Source organism: Lissotriton helveticus, chromosome 4_1 (assembly GCF_964261635.1).
Source record: "Lissotriton helveticus chromosome 4_1, aLisHel1.1, whole genome shotgun sequence".
In the NCBI taxonomy this organism is placed as follows: Eukaryota; Metazoa; Chordata; class Amphibia; order Caudata; family Salamandridae; genus Lissotriton; species Lissotriton helveticus.
The window spans coordinates 144,209,437-144,227,546 of NC_136063.1; positions in this window are offsets into that span (position 1 = coordinate 144,209,437).

The following is an 18,110-nucleotide window of genomic DNA, read 5'->3' on the forward strand; positions in this document are numbered from 1 at the left end:
TCAGTCTTTATATGCGTATTGCACAGATAAGAGATTAAACTATTGTCACCAGTAAAGTTTATGGAGCAACACAAGAATCACACAGTATAAGGATAAACAGTGGTCCAATGTAGAGTCAAAAAGAGGTCCTCTTCAAAATAGCATTAGTTTTGTTATTCTTCTTTATTCAAAGTTCATAAAAAACAGGTTTTTCCAGCATACAAATCGCCAACACGTGTTTTGTCTCCCACAGAGACTTCATCAAGGCATAGATAGTAGTAGGAAGGTTTTTAATGATCCATTCATGAAGTGAGGACACAACATTATGTGTTTTAATAGTGGGATACCACACAATAAAGAGTGAGGTAAACAGGTAACTGGATTCACTCCAACAGGAGAATGAGTATATTTATCTTGACAATCGCATCATCATTATTGATACGAAGATGTATCATAGGCGAAGAAATGGATAAGAATAAAGGCTGTCAGAATCCAGAGTTATACAAAGGATATCGTAGCACGAGTCACACAGTAATTTTGATCGGACTCCCTAGAAGGTTAAAGAAGTCCGAATTCGCAACCCTGATAAGTTGCAGTCCGCCAAGTGGCAGCAGCGCTAGTATCCCGCCTCGTCGCCTGCAATAGCACTATGTCAAAATTACTGTGTGACTCGTGCTACGATATCCTTTGTATAACTCTCACTCTTTATTTTGTGGTATTCCACTATTAAAACACATAATGTTGTGTCCTCACTTCATGAATGGATCATTAAAAACCTTCCTACTACTATCTATGCCTTGATGAAGTCTCTGTGGGAGACGAAACACGTGTTGGCGATTTGTATGCTGGAAAAACCTGTTTTTTATGAACTTTGAATAAAGAAGAATAACAAAACTAACGCTATTTTGAAGAGGACCTCTTTTTGACTCTACATTGGACCACTGTTTATCCTTATACTGTGTGATTCTTGTGTTGCTCCATAAACTTTACTGGTGACAATAGTTTAATCTCTTATCTGTGCAATACGCATATAAAGACTGAAATAATTCAAAACACTTTTTGGTGTGCTGTAATTAGAATCTCACCTCTCAAGCATTATTTCTGGTTGTACATTCTTGTGCACCGATATAGCACCTTTAGGTAGTAGGTGCTTTGAGTTTCTTAAGCACCCATTGTATACTATTTGATTGTGTTTATTTACAACGCATAATTACATTTTGGGATTATGAAACATATTTTCCTTTTTGAATGTTGCTGACTTTTCCATTTTGGACACTACTACCTTTGTTTGTTGAAGAAAAAATACCTGAAGGAACGACTGGACAACAACGCCCACGACAGCAAGGAACTCTTCAGCATCGTCAAGGAGTTCTCCAACCCCAGCACCGGCAACAACAACATCACTCCTTCACAAGACCTCTGCAACTCTCTCACCTCGTTCTTCCACCGCAAGATCGCCGACATCCACAACAGCTTCGGCGCACCATCCATGCACCCAACCACGGAACCAGCGCACCCAACCGCCACCCTCGGCACCTGGACCACAGTGACCACCGATGACACAGCCCGCACGATGAACACCATCCACTCCGTATCCCCAACCGACCCCTGCCCCCACCACGTCTTCAACAAGGCCGACTCCATCATCGCACCCCAACTCCGGGACATCATCATCGTCTCCTTCAACACTGCCACCTTCCCGGAGAGCTGGAAGCATGCCGAGCTCAGCGCCCTACTGAAGAAACCAACAGCGGACCCCACCGACCTCAAGAACTTCCGCCCCATCTCGCTCCACCCTTTTCCTGCCAAAGTCATTGAGAAGACCGTCAACAGACAGCTTGCCGCCTTCCTCGAGACGAACGGATCCCTCGACCCCTCGCAGTCCGGTTTCCAAGCCAACCACAGCACCGAGACCGCCCTCATCGCAGCCACCGACGACATCAGAACCCTGCTCGACAACGGGGAAACAGCGGCCCTCATCCTCCTAGACCTCTCTTCAGCGTTCGACACTGTCTGCCACCGCACCCTAGTTCAGCGCCTCAGCAACACAGGTATCCAAGAGAAGGCACTGGAGTGGATCACCTCGTTCCTCGCCGGAAGAACACAGAGAGTACGCCTCCCCCCGTTTCGATCCGAGGCCACCAAAGTCATCTGCAGCGTACCGCAAGGATCATCACTCAGCCCCACCCTCTTCAACGTCTACATGAGACCCCTTGCAGCCATCACACGCCAACACAACCTCAACATCATCTCCTACGCCGACGACACCCAACTGATCCTCTCCCTCACCAGAGACCCCGCCACCGCCAGAACCAACCTGCACGAAGGGATGAAAGACGTCGCCGAGTGGATGATGAACAGCCGCCTGAAACTGAACTCAGACAAGACGGAAGTCCTCATCCTGGGACCATCGCCCTCCGCCTGGGACGACTCCTGGTGGCCCCCCGCCCTGGGCACCACTCCCAAGCCAACAGATTACGCGCGCAACCTGGGTTTCATCCTGGACTCCTCCCTCTCGATGACCAGACAAGTCAACGCCGTCTCCTCATCATGCTTCAACACCCTACGCATGCTCCGCAACATCTTCCGTTGGATCCCGACCGAAACCAGGAAGACGGTCACCCAGGCACTCGTCACAAGCCGACTGGACTACGGAAACACCCTCTACGCCGGAACCACAGCCAAGCTACAGAAAAGACTCCAACGCATCCAGAACGCCTCCGCCCGACTCATCCTGGACATCCCCCAACGCAGCCACTTCTCCGGCCACCTGAGGGACCTGCACTGGCTCCCTGTCAGCAAGAGAATCACATTCAGACTCCTCACCCACGCACACAAGTCTCTCCACGACCTGGGCCCCAAGTACCTCAACGACCGCCTGACCTTCTACACGCCCACCCGCCAGCTTCGCTCTACAAGCCTCGCCCTCGCCGCCGTACCACGCATCCGAAGAGCCACCGCCGGAGGAAGATCCTTCTCCTACTTGGCGGCCAAGACATGGAACTCTCTCCCCACCCACCTTCGGCTGACCCAGGACCATCTCGCCTTCAGGAGACTACTCAAGACCTGGCTGTTCGAGCAATAGCGGACCCCTTCCCCAAAGCGCCTTGAGACCCTTCCGGGTGAATAGTGCGCTATACAAATGTTATGATTGATTGATTGATTGATTGAAGGCTTGGAGCTGTGTAGTGCGAGTCGGAGTACAGCGGGGCCTCGGGTCGGGGGTGGCGGCACCGACACTGGTGTCCGCGGATTGACTACGGCTGTGCCGACTGGAAGTAAAACCCCCCGCTGTGAATTGTGGACACCTGGCGGAGGCTGGAGGGGGACGCCGCGGTGATGCTGAGAGTGAAGGTCGCGCGGTCGCCATTTTATGGGGCAACGCGGGGGCTCGCAGAAACGTGCAGTGTGTGCTCCGGGTTGCAGGGAGGCGACTGGGGACAGGATCTTTGGAGCTCCGGGCATGACTGCAGATCACTTATGGAGGTGGAGTGCTGCGGACATGGATATGGGTCATTCTCCCCCTGTGTTTGCTGGATGTGAGAATCCTTCCGGGTGAGCGGCCATTTTTTGAGGAGACTGCAGAAGGAGCAGGACGGTCGAGTGTCTCCCCTCCACCTTTTCTAAATGTAAAAGACATACTTGGCAATTAGTGGGGTGTGCTCCCCTCCAGTATATTCTACACATGCTCCTCAGCGTGTTGCTGTGACTGTACCCATTGTTGGCATCCGGGAGTGGAGGCTCTGGTGCGCTGGTGGTCGCACTGCTTGGCTTGGGTGAGCGTGAGGGGTTGATGGACACCCGCCTCCGCTTGAGGTCCCCTGTGGCCTACGCTGACCGCTACTAATTGGGGGCTGCCTGGATTGGAGTTGATGTCTCTCACAGATAGTGGAGGTTGCTGAGGCTCACCAGCGAGCTGGGTAAGAGACAGTGGGCGACTCTGTGCTGACGTTGGGAACCCAAAAGTCGTGCCTATTGGGGTGGTCGCTGTGCTATCACCGGCTCTGCGGGATCAAGGTGAGGAGGGGAAAGTAGATATATCCTGTACAAACTGGTGTTTTCCACATAGCGACACTACTCTTCTCAAGTGTAATATATCAGCATGGAGAAGCCTGAGACAAGACAGACGAATATAAATTTTGATAATAAAATCCAGTAAGTCGGCGGATAGTGAAGTGGGGCAGCAGGAGCTACCAGGAGGCGGTGTGGATAACCCTCCTGGAGAAGACATAAGGGAAGTGTTTAAAGAGCTTAAGTCTAGCCTACAGGGTATAGACTCCAAGATGGACTCCTTGGCAGAAAGGATGGACAGGATAACACACTGAGTCGAGAAGCAGGAGGGACGTGTGGCGGTGTTCAAAGCAAGGGTAACGGAGACAGAGGAGGGACAAACGGACATGGACAAGAAACTGCGCGGGATGGCGGAGTGCTACAGGTGATCAGGCAGAAGAATGAGGACTTGGAAGCTAGGTCTAGACGCAACACCGTACGGATCACAGGCGTAGCGGAATCGTCTGACATTCAAAACATGGAGAAGTATGTGGAGGAGATGTTGAGAGAACTGTTTGGCTCCGAACTCTCAGCTATGTTCCTGATTGAAAGAGCCCATCGCTCGTTGGCGCCCAGGCCAAAACCAGGAGCGCCGGCAAGACCGATAATAGCAAGAGTCCTCAACTACAGGGACAGAGATACCATCCTCAGGCTTGCGCGAGAGAAAGGCGAGATCCAGTATAAGGGTAATCATATTGCTCTGTATCCAGAATTCACGCTACAGGTTCAGGCAGCTCGTAGGGAATTTATCCCTGCAAAGAAGATTTTTCAACAGATTGGGACCATGTATGCTTTGATCTATCCTGCAAAGCTGCGAGTACAAGGTCACGGGAAGCCTGCCTTTTTTACGGACGCTAAGGCTGCCCTTCCCTACGCGAAGCAGTTGGCAAAGGAACATAAGCAACTGGCAGCATCGAATGATAAACTGCTTGAAGGCGGCATGAGTGACACTGATTGAGAGCTCTGACATGATCGCTGGATGTGCAGATAAGTGTATCACAGGTGATGTCAGTCCAGGGGTTGTGCATCATATATTGCCATGTGTGGGCGATCTGGGGAGAAGGGAAAGTGGTCCTAATCCTGTATTATTGGCCCTGATTGTTTAAATGGTTGTCCCGGGGGAAGGGGGGGGGCAACCGTGGTACGCTTGGATGTTGGCGGTCTGTTGCAGTCTCGGCCACCCCACCAAGAGTGTGGGGGAGGTTTGCCTGCATCCTCATGTTCCCTCATGGGATGATTCCCTTAAGTTTATGTTTCCTATATCTGGGAGCGAGGGTGGGAGATTCACAACCTGATTGGGGGGTTGGTGTGGGTGGAGGGGGCACTTCTTTAGGTCCTATTACCTGCCATGTCTTATGTCTGAGATTAAGAATTGTTTTTACCTAATTGGCAATGTCAAGAGACACAGACCTGTTGAGAGATTCACTTGCACTATACTAGAACTAGTCCTCACACCTCATCAAGTACCGTTGTCACTAGACACAAACGTGAGTAAGAATGCTTATGGTCATATACGTTACTCATTGCGACTGTGAAGATCGTTACGTGTCACTCATGGAACGTTAGGGGCTTGAATGATCGATGGAAGGTACGTCTGGTCCACTCTTATTTGGCTCGCCATGGAATGGATATCTGTTTACTACAAGAAACGCATTTGAGCCCTACACACACTAATCTGCTAAGACACAATAGATGGGGAGAGATCGTGGAGGCTCCATACTCGAACTATTCCAGAGGTGTAGCCATATTAATTCGTAGGGGATCGCATTGGAAAACACACACCACAATCTCCGACACTGAAGGGAGATACATTATGCTTCAGGGAGCGCTGTTCAACACTCCAGTGGTAATAGTAAACACATACGGTCCTAATGTAGATAGCCCGTCATTTTTCAACACATTTGGCACAAGATCCAATAGTTTGGACAGATGGCGATATTGTGGGGGGGTGTGGTGGGGAATTTAAATGTAGTCTTGTCCCCTACAGCTGATAGGCAGGGGGCGGCCCGCAAACACCATCCTAAGGCTGCTGCAGTCCCACAAGATATATTGGAAGAGGGCCACTTGATGGACACATGGAGAACCCTACACCCAGCGGTCAGGGAAGGTACTTGTGTGCTGCACATAGGAACGCCCGGTCAAGGTTGGATTATTAGTTGACTTCAAAGGACTTACACTCCCTTGTGGTGGGGGCCACACACCTTCCAGGTACATTTTCAGATCATGCACCTACTCAGATTACTCTACAAATCCCCCCACAGTATGTGCAGCAATTTAGTTGGAGGTTCCCGTCACGGGCACTCCTAGATCAGGTGTTCCGCGAAGAACTCAGGGAGAAACTGACGGAATACTTCGAGACAAATAAGGGGTCGGTGGACTCACCGGGGACACTCTGGGAGGCCTTTTCGGTGGTAGCCAGGGGACACTGCATGGCGCTGAGGGTGGGAGTGCTTAGAGCCATACAAGACACATTGTGTAAGTTGGAACGAGACATTGCTGCTTTGGAAAAGGAAAATAGAGAGCACCCTTCACCAGTCACTCAGGCTCAACTACGCGCTAAGCTGACTGAATTTCAGGAGGTGTCCGAAAGGGAAACAGCTTATCTGCACAAATATGCACAGGCTAAACGATATGGGGAGGGAGATCGGGCGGGGAAAATGTTAGCTAACCTACTGCGCGCTACGAGGGGAGCAGACTATATAACTGAATTACGGGCGGAGACTGGGGAGGTGATAAGGACACCGCAAGGCATCCTTCAGACCATGACTAACTTCTATCAGTCACTTTATACATTCCACACCAACCCAACTCATTCAGACATCACAGATTATTTGGACACTATAGCGCTAGCTTGGGTTAATAAAGGAGCTAAGAAGTACATGGAGCTTCCCATTACGTTGGAAGACGTAAAACAAGTAAGTTCTGGAATGCCGGCTGATAAGGCACCTGGGGCGGACGGGCTCACTGCAGCCTTCTATACGGAATACATAGACATAGTGGCAGCTAGATTACTCCAGGTATACTTGGAGGCGATGGACACCAGTATGCTTCCCCCTACTCTCAGAGAAGCTGTGATAATTACCTTATTGAAACCTGACAAAGACCCTACTAAACCAGACTCGTATCGTCCTATTTCATTAATCAATTTAGATGCCAAGATTTTATGCTAAGCTCCTAGCTGATAAATTAAAAGCCATGCTCCCGCAAATTGCACTGTCTGACCAATCAGGATTTACACCGGGCAGGTCCACGTCCCACAATCTCAGAGTGATATTTGGGCTCCTTCACTACCTGGCCCTTCATGTCCAGGCGGTGGCGGCGCTTCTTGATGCAACAAAAGTGTTCGATTCACTGGAAAGGCAATTTCTATTCGCCCTCCTGACTAGAATGGGGTTTAGTCCTATTTTCCTAAAACAAATTCAAATAAAATACACAAGTCCGAAAGCAACGGTTAAGGTGAAGGGTCATGTATCGGATGCATTTGAAGTTACGAGGGGCACGAGGCAAGGTTTCTCTCTTTCGCCGCTGTTGTTTGCGATTGCTACTGAGCCATTAGCGGCAAGATTACGACAACACCACGCACAACGTAGTATTGGCTTTACCTCCAGAGGATTGCTGATATCCATGTATGCGGACGATATGACAATTTATGTGACCAACCCCAAAGACAATTTTGATATAGTTATGAGAGATTTCATTAGATATGAAGGATTAACTGGCATACAAATTAATTGGACTCAATCAGGACTGACGATACTGAACGGTGGGAGACTGAGTTCCCTATCCAGTGGACGAGCGATGATGTGAAATATCTGGGTATATGGATTAGCAGATCCATACAGGAAATATGGTTAGCAAATTATGGAAGGGTAATTGATTGGATGGAAGGTAAGATTCAGCGGTGGAAACGATTGCCGCTTTCACTAACAGGGCGAATAGCTATCACAAAAATGGTCATCCTACCGAAGCTATTGTATTTATTTGTTAATATCCCCATGCCGTTAAACACCCATTTCTTCAAACGACTCCAGACCGGGATCCTCGAGTTGGTCTGGGCCGGACTTCAGCTTCGAGTTTCCTGGAAACTTTTGACTCTCCCATTCTCACAGGGAGGTTTGGGGGCCCCTGATTTTGAACTGTATGCATACAGTGCGCAAGCACAGTATTTGCATTACTGGCAGCATCCTACTCCATACCAGCCACATGTTGCTATCGAATTAGATATAGTAGCGCCACTCCACTCAATGCAGGGGTCTATCACCCATATAGACGTTCCCACATGGACATAAACACGGTCGAAACGACACGCTGGGCGTGGAGGAATATTGCAAAGCGAGCAGGACACAAAGAATTATACGCTCCGTCCATGCCGCTGGGTGGTAATCCACTAATTGGTCCATTAACGGATAGGGCGGTGACTGAATGAGCCAAGAAGCGTGGCCTCACAGTAGGTAGCGACCTATATCCAGATCACGAATTCTTGTCCATTCAGAGGATGTGTGGGGCAGAGGTGCCTTCGGCTTCTGACATGCTGTTATACTACCGACTACGGGCAGAGTGCAGAGCTAGATATCCAGACTTCCCACAGGCTCCGGCTTCGCTGCCAGCTCTAGAAAATATTTAGGCAAATAACTCCCCCCGGAAACTGATTACACGTATCTATAGCATAACACAAGAAACATCCCCAATTGTTCTCAACACCTCAAGGGCTGCATGGGAAAAGGAGGCAGACATCAAAATTACAGACAAACAGTGGCAATTCTGCTGTTCTCAACTGGAAAACCTATCGCCCAAATATAGGTTAAGGCTTATACACTTCAACTATCTACATAGAACATACCGTACACCCACCCAATTACACCGTATGGGACTGCAACAGGACGCTAACTGTTGGAGATGTGGAGAGCCAGAAGCTTAGTTTCTCCATCTGGCATGGCTGTGCAATCCGATAGCATACTACTGGTCGGAAATTATGCGGCACATAGGGCACATCATAGACATGGAACTGCGGGTTGACCCACTTGTAGCGCTCCTGGGATTGGTCCTGGATGTACCCAGTGCTTATCGTAAACTGACGTCAATGCTATTACTATTGGCCAAACGTCAAGTGGCATTGCATTGGAAAAAGTTGAATCCCCAAACGGTGGCAGGTTGGCTGCATACGGTCATATATTGTAGGGATCAATTGATGAACTATTGGGATCTGTTACCTAGCAACTCTAGACCATCAGATATATGGCAACCTTTCGTGACCTGGTTGGAGCAGGTAGGGTTTGATCTCTGTGCGATTGGTCATGTTGCACAAAGTTCAGCAGTCGGTTTGACGGTTCTGATGTGGCGCATGTTCTAACTTGACTTGTATGTATTAATTACATTCTTCCTTTACAGTGGGGGTCTTGTCGAGGCTTTGCCAATGGGGACTTGTGTCGGGCAATTTTCAGCTACTATGTTCACAAATGCAATCTCGTTATGTTAAATGTGAGATGTGGCAGGGTGGGAGGGGTTCATTTTTTTAAGTTTATACAAATGAATCTTATAGCGCACTGGATAATTTCTATTATTTATGTTTTCTGCAAGCTTAACATCCTTAGTATATACACTCCAGACTTGCCGTCGGCTCCCCGGGTTGTCGGCTACATGGCTGTGTTAGTACAGAGAAAGTGGTTCACTTAAAATGCTGCCGGCCCCAGGGTTGTAGGCGCAGAGCAGTGTCACATGTGCGGTATTGAATAAAGGTTTTTGGGGGAAAAAAAACTCTGGAGCGGCTTGATCTCTTGTTCCTTGCTCAGTTGATTGTTCAGCCTCACCAAGGGTTCTTACGACTTGACCTGTTCCTTCTGCTTCTGTTTCATTTTCAGTTGAACTCAGAACAAGGGGAGTTGTTTCCTCCACAGGTTCTGGAACTGGATGGGTATGTGAAGCATGGATCCAGTTTGGAAATCCTCCACACTTCAGCGCTGTACTCGTAACCAAAATCACCTGGTATGTTCCTTCATCTAAGATGAACTGCTCCATGAATCTGCCTTCCCATTGGGCTCAATCAACAGTTAGGTAACACTGCCTGTCGACACCCAAATGCCATCTTCTCTCTTTTCCCAGCCTGCTCTAACCCATGATGCAGCTTCCTCCTCTGGGACCTCATCTTGCAGCCGCTTCACCTCATCCCAAGTATCAGCTACAGCTAACATCATGCTGAGCTCGGTCTCTTCTGTGCTCTCTCCTACATAATCTCCATTGAAAACACAAGCATGTATAGCACAAAAATGAGCCACTTCATTAGCATAGTTATTTCCTTTTGTAACAAAGTCTTCTCCCTTTCCATGAGCTACACATTTTACCGCTGCTATCTCCTTGGGTTTCTGCAAGGCATCCAATAATTGGTGCACATATTCTCCATTACGGATTGGAGAACCTGAGGATGTCAAAAATCCCCACTGTGACCATAACTGCCTGAAATCATGAACCATTCCAAACCCATATTGTTTGTAGATAGTCACTCGGACTCCATCTGCGATGGTACAAGCACATATCAGGGCAATAATCTCGGCCACTTGAGCAGAATATACTCTTTTGAAACAGGCAGCTTCCACCACCCCTAACATGGTGCATACAGCATACGCTGCTCTCAAACACCCTTTGTTGTCTCTTAGGCATGAACCATCAACAAAAGGACCAAATCAGATTCAAGCATTGGTTCATCGACAATGTCAGGTCTGGGTTTGGTATATAGCTCAGTAACATCCAGACAGTCATGCTCTTCACACTGTTCTCCTTCTTGCGGAAGGGGTAATAATGTGGCAGGATTCAAGGTGGTACATTGTTTCAAAGTGACATTTTCAGAAGCCAATATAACCTGCTCATACTTTCTAAGTCTGTTATTCGTTAAATACAGTGTCTTGGTTCTTGTCATTAACAGTTCTACTGAATGTGGCACATAAACAATAAGTGGATGACCCATCACTATGCTTTCACATCTCTCAATGCTGACACCTGTTGCAGCAAGGGATTTGAGACATCCAGGCAACACCGAAGCTACTGGATCTAATGTAGCCAAAAAATAATCCACTGGTCTACAGGCACCTCCATGTGTCTGTACAAGGACCGCTAATGCACATCCCTCCTTCTCACAGCAGAAAAGCGAAAAAGCTTTGGTATAGTCCGGCATTCCAATTGCTGTAGCGCGACATCGAATCTCTCTCAGCTCGTGGAATGCTCTCATACAGTCGTTATCCTATGGTACCGGATCACTAATATCCTTTCGAGTCAACTTCAATAAAGGTTTTGCATGCAGGAAAAAATTTGGTATCCATTGTCAACAATAGCCGACTATTCCCAAGAATGCGGACTTCTTTCTGTGTTTTCGGAGTTCCCATTTGCAGAATCGCCTCTGTGCGATCTGGTGACACTCTTCGTTTTCCCTTCTCAATCCGGTACCTATATACTGAACTTCAGTCTGACAATACTGAAGTTTGTTTGGGGACACTTTGTGTCCATTCTCTCCCAAATGATTCAGCAAAGCCACAGTGTTGATCCTGCAAGCATCCTTAGTTTCTGAAGCAACCAAAAGATCATCAATATACTGAACCAGAACTGAGCTCTGGGGCATCACCAGCCCTTCAAGATTCTTTTTCAAACTCTGACTAAAGATAGAGGGGCTTTCAGTATACCCTTGTAGGATATAACACCATGTTAACATATGGTCGTCCATCCTAAATGCAAAAATAAACTGGCTATCTTCGTGCAACAGTATGGAGAAAAATGCCTGACAGAGATCTATGACTGTAAACCATTCTGCCTCACATGGTATCTGAAATAATATAACAGCTGGATTTGGTACCACAGGACAACATGGAATCACAATTTCATTAACCCTCCGTAAATCCTGTTCTATTCTGTACTTGCCGCTAGGCTTCTGCAGTCCCATAATAGGTGAATTGCAGGGACTTCCTCTTATTTCCTTCAGAATACCTTGTGCAATCATAGACTCAATTACAGGTCTTATTCAAGCCACAGTTTCTGGAGTCAATTTATACTGCGGTGTTCGTGGAAATGCAGCATTTGGTATGGCCTGTGCCTTTCCTCACCTGTGAAATCCCACGCTTTCGAAAAAACAGACACCCTGAAATCATGTGGCACATCCTCTATCATGAGAACCACAAACATTTCTGCGCACAAGCTCATATTGGCCATTTTAAAATCGTCATCACAGGTTTGCAACTCCACACCCCTTGGAGTGCAAGATATAGTACAATTTAGCTTACACAAAAGGTCTCGTTCCAATAAACAGACTAGGATCGAATCGCACACAACAAACTGATGTCTGTCTCAGGACTGGTCCTGGTAACTCATCTATTAATGGGTTAGTCATTCTCTGATTGGTAACTCCTACCACTTGAATTGATTGTCCTGAAAGAGATAAATTCGGGAACACTTGTTTTATTTATTTATTTATGTATTATTTTAGGAAATTTTATATAGCACTGGCCTGACCTGAGGGTATCGGAGTGCTTTACAACAGATACATTGCAGAGATTCACAAAAAACAAAACAAAAAAGAAAAACACATTACAGTGCAGGACGATGATTGGGAGATCTGCTTTGCAGTCTTGGGGACTAGGAGTCGAAGCAGTAAAAGGTGTTGGCTTCTCCCCTCCGATTGATCCTATTGGTTCCCTAGGGAGCGGTCGAGGAACATGATTTTGAGTTCGCTTTTGAATTTTACAAAAGAGGGAATGGTTCTGATGTGAGGGGGAATAGAGTTCCAGATTTTAGGCGCGCTCCCGGCAAAGGATCGTGCCGCAGTTTTTTGTTTTCGAGTTTTTAGCGGGATGAGTAGGAAGTAGTTTGAGCTTCTGAGGTTCCTGGCCTGACCAGCTTTTTGGAGTTTGGGCACCAAATATTCAGGGTTGTCGGTGTGTAGGGCCTTATGTGTGAGGCATGCTGTTCTGAAGCTAACCCGAATTTTGACTGGGAGCCACTTAATTTCTCTGAGTGCAGGAGAAACATGGTCGAATTTCTTGATTCCGGTGACGATTCTGGCTGCCGCATTCAGAGTTATTTTGATGGGAGCCAGATGTGATTTTGCTATTCCTGAGAGGACTGAGTTCCCATAGTCCAGTCTTGACAGTGCTTGAGTGGCCTGTTTAAGATCACTGGGTGGAATGAAAGGTTTTATTGGTTCAATAGTTTTAGGTTAAGGAAAGGGCTCATGGGCAAATTCTTGATGTGTCTGGTCATGTCCAGTTTCGGGTCTAGCGTGATGCCTAGAGATTTGACAGAGTCGGCTAGTGTGAGGTTCCCGTTGAGCGCATCATTGGCTTGTAGCCATTCAGCAATTTGGGGGTTATCCTCTTTGTTCGAGATGAGGAGTATCTCAGTTTTGTCGGGGTTTAGTTTAAGGTGTAAGGTGATTGCATGACAGCCAGTGTTGAACATCTCTCAGTATGTCATTGAGTCTTTGAATGTCTCTGATGGAGGTGGTTTCCAAGTATATCTGGGTACCGTCAGCATAGATATGGAAGCGGATGTTGGCTTTTTTGAGTAGTTTGGTGAGAGGTTCCATGTAGATGTTAAAGAGTTGCCGGGAGAGCACTGAGCCTTGAGGGACTCCCTTGTTGACTGGGTGAAGGTTGGATGCAAAGTTGTGCAGGAATGAAGAGAACCATTGGAGGACCACCTCGCCAAGACAGGCTCTTTCTTGGAGAGCCCTAATGAGGAGTTTGTGGTCTACCGTATCGAATGCTGAAGATAGGTCTAGGAGAATGAGGAGACAGCAATGGTCAGAGTCTAGTGATTTGTGGACATCGTCGATGATGTTGAGGGTCGCGGTTTCGGTGCTACAGCCTTTTCTGAAGCCAGACTGATGGAAGTCCAGGAGATTGGTGTTGTCCAGGTGTTGGGTTCGTTGTTGGAGTACGCATCTTTCTAGGATTTTGGACAGAAGGGGAAGGTTAGAGACAGGTCTAAAGTTATTCAAATCCTTTATGTCAAGGCCAGGTTTTTTCAGCAAAGGTGTGACTTGTCCCACTTTAAGGCAGTCTGGAACAACTCAATTTTTCATGGAGCAGTTTATGATCGTGCACCAGAGCGGTGCTAGGGAGCGCTTCAGCTTTTTGGTCAGTAGGGGTGGAATGGGGTCTAGGACATGGGATGAGGGTTTGGAGGTGGAAATCAGATTGATTATCTCAGTTTCCTGAATGGGGCGGAAGCTTAGCCAAAGATTTGGAAGAGGGACAAGGAGCGATGTCATACGCCCCGGATGTGCTACTCTTTGTGGGGCAAGTATTGTTAGTGTCCAGTGAGAGTTCGATCTTAGTGATCTTGTCATTAAAGAAGTTGGCAAAGTTGTTGCAGAGTTCTTTGGACACCTGTATTGAGGAAGTAGCGGGCTTGGAGGTTTGTTGCCTGGTGAGCTTATGTAGCTCTTTGGGTCTATGTTTTGCGCTGTCCAGCACAGAGTGGAAAAAAAGTGGATTTCTTGTTCTTGATGTGATTGTTGTACTTCCTACGAGCTCTTTTGAGTTGTTTGCGGAGGGTGGAAGTAGAGCGCGCAGCTCCAGTGTCTAACAAAAAGGTAACAGGATGTTCATTCACCTCTGCATCTACAAACGGTCCACTCTGATCTACTTCTAGGGCCACACCCAAAGTGCATTCCTCCTGCACCCCCCTCTGATACTCGTGAGGTTCTTGAGCTTGGTCAAATGTGTCTTGTATTTCAAAATAGAGCATCTCATGATACACCTGATTACTCATTGGTATTCTCGGAGGCTGCGGTATCGGTAATTGTGACTCGCAACCTCCCCCATACATGAACCTAGGTCTAGGCACGATGTTCAAACCCTCGGACATCTGTCCCTCTCTTTCATATTGCATTTTATTTGCCGGATTTAATCGACACTCGCAATTCCAATGCCCGATTTTGTGACAATAATGACAAGCAGTGACCTTCTCTTGATTTGCCATCCATTCACCTCCTGTACCTACATCCATTCCCCTTCCTCTTGCCTGTCCTGGTTGGGTTACCATATGTTGACCCATTACCCTGCCACTTCCTCTTCCTCGACCCATCGCTCCACCCACCCCTTGCATCAGATCAGGCCTTTCGGCATTCCTCAACTGCACCAACATCAACTTGTCTTTCATTTTTTCCACTTGCTCACTACAATATTTTGCATAATGCAGAATTTGGTCCACCGACTTATTCTGCCAACATATTAAGTGATACTGTATCATCAAACTAATATCAGATCTCAACTCTAGCACAAACTTTGAAACAAACTGTCCCATATCCTTTTGCTTAATAGTGTCCAATCCACTGGGCTGTTTAGAGGCCACTAAAAGTCTCTCATAAAAGTCATGTACCAACTCATTAGGATCTTGAGTAGTACAATCTATTTTAAGCCAATCAACAGTGTGAGAGCTACTTTGGATTTTAACCATGTAATTACTTGCTCATATTTCTTCATTACCTCGGGTGAAGGACCATGATTCACCAGATCTCTAGTTGGTTCTGCAGCAGGCCAATCAATTTCAATTTTACATGCTGCCCACCGATCCCCTGGCACCACTATATCAAACAAGGTATTCAAATCAATCCATAATACCTTCGAGATCTTGACAAACCGATCCAATTGTTTACACCACTCAGCAGGTTTTTCCCTGAGCCGAGGAAAATCATTAGTAAATGCTGCCAAATCACCCCTTCTCCATGGCACATGTACATACCCCCCATTTTGTACTGCTCTCATAGGGAAATTTCCTACTTGTCCTGTCTCTCCACCCCGGAGGCGGAGTATCTCCTATTCCTTTCTTGGCCCATTTCTTTTTGGCCCACCTCTCTTCTGATCTGTCTAGTTCTCTCCAAGGACGCATCCCTATCACCAATTCTCTAATTTGTGCCTTTAATCCTGTTGTTAGCTTTTCTTCCAATTCTTTATTACTGTAGTTCAATCTGCAGATTTCCTGCATCATTTTTGTCTTTGTCAAATCCACCTCATACCTTTGTGCCAACTATGACAATGCTTCATGAACTCGGTTGGCATTTCTAGTAACATCCTTGGCTACAAATAGCAACTCGCATGGGTCATATGTTTCAATTCTGTCCAATGGCAGATTCCCTTTAATCACGTCGTCCATTTCTGCTTTTAATCATACCACATCTAACAATGGTGCCTTTATTGCAACTTGTAAAATTCTCTGACCCCTTTCACTCCCTAATTTCTCCCTATCACAACTTTGTGTCCTCCTGTGACCTTCACTCTCTTCCATTCTCAAAACTGGACGACTTTCTCTCTCACAACTTCGACTTCTCCAACGATTACCCGCACACAAATTATGTGGTTCGAACAGTACCCTAGGTGCTTCCCGTCTCATCCCCAATTACTCTCTCCGTATCATTGACTCCCTCACTGGTGGAACCCACATTCTGATGTCTGACCTAGAGTTTGCCAAACCTCCTGTTTGTCGTGGTTCCAACCCTCTATCCATTCTTGAAGGATCAGCTGTAGCTGGCAGTGGAGTACTAGCTTCTACTGGTATCTGAGCCATACCCATTCCACTCATTGTAAGAGTTCCTCTTGATATAGTCTCTTCCCCTTCTCCTGTTTGCTGTTGACTTCCACCTGTTCTTTCCCTAGGGTTATATATCGAAACCACAGGTCTAATGGTAACTGGTCCCGTAAGAGATTCTGGTAACCGAATAGTATATGCAATTTCTCCTGGCTGAGGGTCTGCATAACCTGGCCCTCCAGACCCTCCTGGAATTCTTATTCCCACTGACATCCTCCCTTTTACTCCTGTTGTCTGCTCCTCTGTACCCGTCCGTCCCAGTCCTAAAGTTTCTTCTTTTTGCTGCATCTTCTCAGTCTCCAACCTAGAGTCACAAGGACTGTCCTCTATATCACTGTCCTTTTCTGTCTTACTCTTTCCCCCAGACCCTCCTACCAACAACCGAAAGGGATAAAATCATTTTCCCTCTATAGTGTCTACTCTCCATCTCTTCAACTGTGCATCCCACCTGGCATCCTGGCATGCCTTCATTGCTTTCTTCATTCTTCCCTGTGAAGCTTCTCTTTTCTTCGCAATTGCTGCTCTCATCCATGCATCTAATGCCTCAAATTGTGTTGGTCTGGGCAGAGGTTTTAGAGAAGACATCACTCCTCTCAGCTGATACAGCACCTCAATACGAAATAACCCATAGCGAGGGAAAGCCAATTCGCCCTTGTTCTCTGTAATTTTATGCCATTTTTTGCAGCCACAAATGGTATGGAGTCCTACATTCGTTGCCATATAATGTGCCATGGTATCCTCTGGCGGAGCTTCTTCTCGTACCTGAGTCACCACACCTGTGTCACCTCTACACAAATCTAGCAACACCCTAAAGCATCTCATTGTTAAAATCAATTATTTGCAACCAAAATTTCACTATTCGACTTCAGACGAACTTCCACCAATCCCATTGCGGCGTTACACCAACCGACCTATCCCAGCGCGGCACGCACTGACGTCACTGCTCCCTCTTTGCAGCGGCTCAACCTCCTTTACAATTTCACTCCGTACACTCGCTCACACATTCGTACTAACAAGTAACTGTATATCCAAAAGCTATTAAACCAAGTAACTGCTCCTAACACAGTCACAATAACTTACAGTTACACAAAACAAGTCATTGTCTGTCCGCTAAAAGATCGATAGAATACTTTTAGAAGAACATTCATCCACAGAGAACCCCGACCTGCGTTGGTCACTCAATCACTGTAGTCCACCCCCAGTACCTGAGGCTTTCTACCTGTGACATACTCCTACATTCACACAAATTCCCTGTCATAAGTGAATCGTCGATAGCGCTTCACGACACCCACAGTATTGATCGGACAATAACATATACAAAACTATCCCAGGATCTTGGACTTCTCTTGAGTCCGTTCACCAAACTTCCTGATCCGCACATGTATTGACCAGTAAACCACTAAACTCACACTCACTCAACTTGCATTCATTCTTCGCAAGACAACTCACAATTAATTCATCACCGCAATCTAACACACCACACAGTTTCATACTCACGCTACCACTGTTTCCGC